Consider the following 5,763-nt stretch of genomic DNA (forward strand, 5'->3'; position numbering starts at 1 on the left):
AGAAATGGAAGCTGAGGCTCACAGAGCTTAAGTAACTGACCCAGAGTTGCAGATCTGGATTTGAACCCAACTCTGCCAAGTCTGCGGCCATACCCAGAACCTCTCCCAGAGTCCAAAGAGGAAACGGCCCCTGGACCCTCTTACTAGACTGTAAGCCTCTGGAGGTTACGCATACTAATGGTGATAATAAAAATAAAAATAAAATCGCCCTAACTTGTTTGGCTCAGAGGATAGAGTGTTGGCCTGCAGACTGAAGGGTCCCAGGTTCAATTCGGTCAAGGGCATGTGCCTTGGTCGCAGGCACATCCTCAGTAGGGAGTGTGCAGGAGGCAGCTGATTGATGTTTCTCTCTCATTGATGTTTCTAATTCTCTGTCCCTCTCCCTTCCTCTCTGTAAAAAAATCAATAAAATACATTTTTTAAATGTTTTAAAAAATAATAATTCAGTCACTGGTGGAGGCAGTGTACCGAATCACTATTTCTGCATGTGTGTCTTTGGTCAACTAAGTTACTTCACCTCTCTGACTCCCAATTTTACCATCAGTCAGTGAGCTTTAAAAAAAAAAAAAAAAAAAAAAAAAGTTTTGCTTTGTTTTCCCATGTGAAGCATCAATCAGGTGTTTCCTGCCCATGTGTCCCTGCTGGAGATCAGACATGCAACCTGGTCATGTGCCCTGACCGGGAATCAAACCTGCCACTTTCTGGTGCACGGCATGTCGCTGCAACCAACCGAGCCACAACAGCCAAGGCAGTGAGTGAGCTTTCTTAAAGTCTCATGTCAGAGGCCTGTCGATGCTCTGAGGATTCCGTGGAATCACGCAGACACAGTGCTTAGCTTAGCGCCTGGCATGTGGAAGTTCTCAAGAAAACAGCCAATATGATTTTCTCATTCAGACACTACTTATTGCAAACCTACGATCTAGGGATACAGCAGGAAGAAGTACAGAGATTGTTCTTGCTTTGATGATTTCCTCGTTTCTGTGTTCCTAGGACCTAGCGCGTTGCTGGCTTAGTAAATGTTGAAATGGATGCATAAAGTACCAAATGAAGGAAAAAATAGACAGATGTACCGCAGTGAGAGGGAGAAAAAGGGGTTTTAAAAATAATAGCTGGAACAAAAATACCAAAAAAAATTGAGAAAAACTAAAAACACACACACACAATTAATAGCTAATATTTGGGGGGCACTCCCAGTGTATCAGTACTCGACTAAATGCTTTTTGTTTTCTCAGTTCATGCTCACAGCAAACCCATAAGGGTGAAGTGTCACCTGATTTTACAGAGAAAAACACCACCTCTGAGAGGTAGAGTGACTTTCCTAAGGTCACAAAGTCAGTGCAGGGCAGGCTTTAGGCCTGGGCCTGTGCCTCCAAAGCTTGGGCTTGGACCCGTGCTCCCTGGAAGCAGTGGGCGGGAGGGCCCAGCCCTGCTGGGTGCCGCCAGCCTCCTCCCCCCTCTGGATGGTCTGCACCAGTCATAACGGGAATGTTCCACGCTCAGCCTTCTTTCGGGACAAGTCCACTGCCACTCGCTCGCGTGCTGAGCCTCGCATTGGACTGTTGCGCAGCACTCCTGTCAGAGTATTAACTGCCTCTTTCACAGGCTGGGAACTGGGGTCCAGGAAGGCTGGGTTCGAAAGGTCCTGTGGGGCAGGCTCTGGGGTGTGGTGGAAACTGCTACCCTCTGTGCCTCGTTCCTTCCAAGCTCACCCTCTGCCAGTCACCCCCACCTCTTCCCTCTCTCAGAGCCCCCTCCCTGACCTGTTCGGCCAGGGTCACTATAGGCCTAAACCTGAGTAAGGTGAGCTAAGCCGGACCTCTCAGCACTCTGCCTGGAGCATCACTATTCACCCAGAATGGGGTTTTGATCTGTTCACAACTTTCCTGATTCTGGTTGGTTTTGGGTGGTGTTTTAGAAAGAGGGTCTCGCCGAAACCGGCTTGGCTCAGTGGATAGAGCATCGGCCTGTGGATTGAAAGGTCCCGGGTTTGATTCCAGGCAAGGACATGTACCTTGGTTGTGGGCACATCCCCAGTGGGGGCTGTGTGGGTGGCAGCTGATCAATGTTTCTCTCTCATTGATGTTTCTAACTCTCTATCCTCTCTCTTCCTCTCTGTAAAAAAAATAAAATAAAATATATATATATATCAATAAAATATATTAAAAGAAAGAAAGAAGAAAGAAAGGAAGGAAGGAAGGAAGGAAGGAAGGAAGGAAGGAAGGAAGGAAGGAAGGAAGGAAGGAAGGAAGAGGGTTTCCCCTAAATTCTCTGCCAAGGGCTCATTTTCCCTGGGGGTAGTCCTTACCTCAGGGGTCTTGGCAGGAAACAGGGGGACACTCAAAGTCTTTGCCAGAAGAGGGTTTAACGAAGGGACTGTTCGCAGAGATGTGGGCAGGAATGGCGAGGCACCCTGGGGTCCCAACCGTGGAATGTAGTCACTCCCCTCAGGCCCGAAGGAACGAAGGGAGGGAGCTTTGCGAACGAACCTAGAGAGAGATGTATCCGAGGGTGCAGGCCAGCCAGCAGGAACGGGTGGAGGTGCCAAAATCACAGGGGAAGGAGGCGTTAGAAGTACCCAGATCTCACTCTGCTCCCTCCCTCTGGTCTCCTGCCCGTGTCTCCTATGGCCAAACTCCACCTGAAACCATGAGGCCAGGGCCCAGGGGAGACGGTGAGCAGGAGTCAGCCCCAGGACAGACGGCAGGGCTGAGAAGCTTGGAGGACGGAGAGGAGCTGGCCCAGATCTCTTCTCCTCCTGGCCTCGGCTTTGGGAGGGGCGGACAGTGCCTGACGCAGAGCATCCATCGTCGTCTCTTCAGGCCCGGCTTTGTCCTCCAGGCTGAGCCATCACATCACTCAGCCCAGTGATCCGGCATTGTTCTCTGCCTGAGCTCGTTGCCCCAGGAGGCAGTTCTGCACCCTCCATCCTGTGAGCTCTTTGCAGGCAGGGGTCTGGGCCAAACACAGCTCTTTGCTCTGACACAGGGCCTGGCACAGGCCAGGCGCCAATGTGTGCCACGTGAACTGAATCCTACAGCCTCAGCACCTCACTCGGCCTTGGTGTACACAATCTGGGCACGTGCACATGTCTGTTTCCCTGAGGACACGGGGGCTTCCTGATGATCAGAGGCCCGGGCCTGGCACATGGCAAGCATCAAATGTTGCCTGAATTGGCCTAGATAGGGCCATCCTGCTTTCCTTCACCTTTTTTTATTTTTATTTTTAGATCCTACTATATGCTAAAGCCCTGTGCTAGGCCCTGGGGACATAGCAGTAAATAAGACACACAAAGTCAGGGGCTTCCATTCTATGGGGAAAGCAGAGACAGGATGGAAAAGAAGCAATGATATTGCAGGTTGTGGTAAGGGTTGCACAGGAAATAAAGAGGTGATGATCGCAGTAAGTGGGTGGTCCTCATGGGGGGAGGGGGCTCACCAGGAAAGGCCTTTCTGAGGAGATGACATGTAAGCTGAGGCTGGAAGAAGCGTAGACACGGGATGTGAAGCGCTGGGAAGGCTGTTCTAGGAGAGGGGACAGCAGAACGGAGGCCTGGAGGTCGAGGAGCTTCTGGGCGATGCAGTGTTTCAGCCCAAAGGAGGGCCTGAGGGGGAGGTTAGGAGTTCAGTCTTGGGGACTGCTCAGAGCCGGCTCCTGGGCGAGGTAGGGGTTTGGAGGGGACGGGATGACCTTTTTCATGCCACCCTTGCTGCCTGTTGCCTAGCACCCACAGCAAACAGCGCCGCTGGCAGGCCTTCCCCCCTCCCCGGGCTCCCCTCTGAGTGGCAGCAGCTGTCAAATGACCAGCAGCTGAAGCTCTGCCAGCCTCCTCCCCTGGCATACCTCAGGGCTAAGTCAGAAAGTGACCAGCTGCCTCCAAAACCCCACTTTTCTTGTGCATCAGACCTTACAAGGGTGTCTTTGGCTGTCCTGGGTGTTAGTCTCCCACCCCCTCGCATTAGACAGAGAGATATAAATACACAGCCGCCGACGGCACACTCAGATATGTGAATTAATGAGCACGACGCAGGTCTCCCTCACACTCAGCAGACACTCCTCACACCCGTCCACACTCACCCGCCTCGGCCCCCGGGCACCCAGGCACACACAGGCCTATCTGCATGCCGCACGGACAGTCACAACAGCTGGCCGCACACATAAAAACTCCACAACACCTCTCTCTTCCTGTCTGTAAAAAATCAATTAAAAAAAAAAAAAAAAAAAAAAAAGCCGAAACCGGTTTGGCTCAGTGGATAGAGTGTCGGCCTGTGGACTAAAAGGTCCTGGGTTCGATTCCGGTCAGGGACATGTGTATTGGTTGCGGGCATATCCCCAGTAGGAGATGTGCAAGAGGCAGCTGATCGATGATTCTTTCTCATCGATGTTTCTAACTCTCTATCCCTCTCTTCCTCTGTGTAAAAAATCAATAAAATAAAAAAAAAACCAACAACTCCACAACACACAGTCACTCCCCCTGGATGCATACAATCCCACATCGACATACCCGCACACAGGCATGGGCCCTGCGGTCATCCCAATTGCTCTTGGCCACACAATCCCACAATCTCCCGCTCCGCACACATCACACACAGCCAGGCGGTGTTCATACAGTTGGCAGAGGGGCACACGGATACACACACAATTCACACGCGTTCAGCACATCCACACCATTACCCCCCCTCCCCCCTCCCCACTCAGGGCCTCTCTGAGGAAACACACACACAGAACGGCGGCTGGGACCGAGCACGGCATTCTTCTGCGATTGAGTCAGGACCTCCCTACGGGGGGCTGAGTGGAGAAGAGCGCCCAGGCCCAGGTCTGGGACGGGAGGGCAGCTTCTCTCTTGGGGAGAAAGACTTGGGTGTTGGAAGTGTGACCCGGACACTGGTGGGCTAAGGACCTGGGGCAGGGGACATGGCCTGGAATGGACAGAAACAGGGCGGGGTGGGGTATGTGACAGGTGGAGCAAGCCGAGAGCCCCCAGGAATCCTCGCGGGGAGGGGGGGGGCTGAAAAGCTGGGTTCAATATGGACCTCAACCTTATAGGCTGACACCCCTGCCCCCTCCTACCCAGTCCTTCCCTGGCCCCAGCCACAGGCCCCCAGGCTCCCACTGCCCCCAACTCACGCGGCCCGGCCCGTTAGCCTCCCTCCTCCAGCCCTAGCCCTTCAGGACAGCAAGGGCCCAGCTGGGGCCGACATTCCCAAAAGAGCGGGGTGTTGGGTCCCTCTTAGTCCCGCACCCCAAACCCTGCCGTCTCCCCCACGGCCAGGCGGGGACCCGCACAGCCACCTCCGCTCCCAACCCCGCAGCGGGGGCCCTGGGAGGGGGCGGGGGAGAAAGAAGGTTCCGGACGATGTCCAGGCTGGTGTCTGCGCCCGGATGACCCCCATCCCCCCCATCCCCCCATCTCTCACCCATCCCCCCATCCCCCCCATCCCCCCATCTCTCCCCCATCCCCCCATCCCCCCATCTCTCCCCCATCCCCCCATCCCCCTCATCCCCCCATCTCTCCCCCATACCCCCATACCCCCCATTCCCCCCATCTCTCCCCCATCCCCCCATCCCCCCCATCCCCCATCTCTCCCCCATCCCCCCATCCCCCCCATCCCCCCCATCCCCCCATCCCCCCCATCCCCCCATCTCTCCCCTATCCCCCCCATCCCCCCCATCCCCCCCCAGGCCCCGCAGGCCGTCCAGGCGGCCCTCCCGCCCTCGGAGGCGGCCGCTCCCCCCTCTGGCGGCGGTGGGGCCAGTGGGCGCGGC

Source organism: Pipistrellus kuhlii, unplaced genomic scaffold (genome assembly GCF_014108245.1).
Source record: "Pipistrellus kuhlii isolate mPipKuh1 unplaced genomic scaffold, mPipKuh1.p scaffold_m20_p_2, whole genome shotgun sequence".
NCBI lineage: Eukaryota > Metazoa > Chordata > Mammalia > Chiroptera > Vespertilionidae > Pipistrellus > Pipistrellus kuhlii.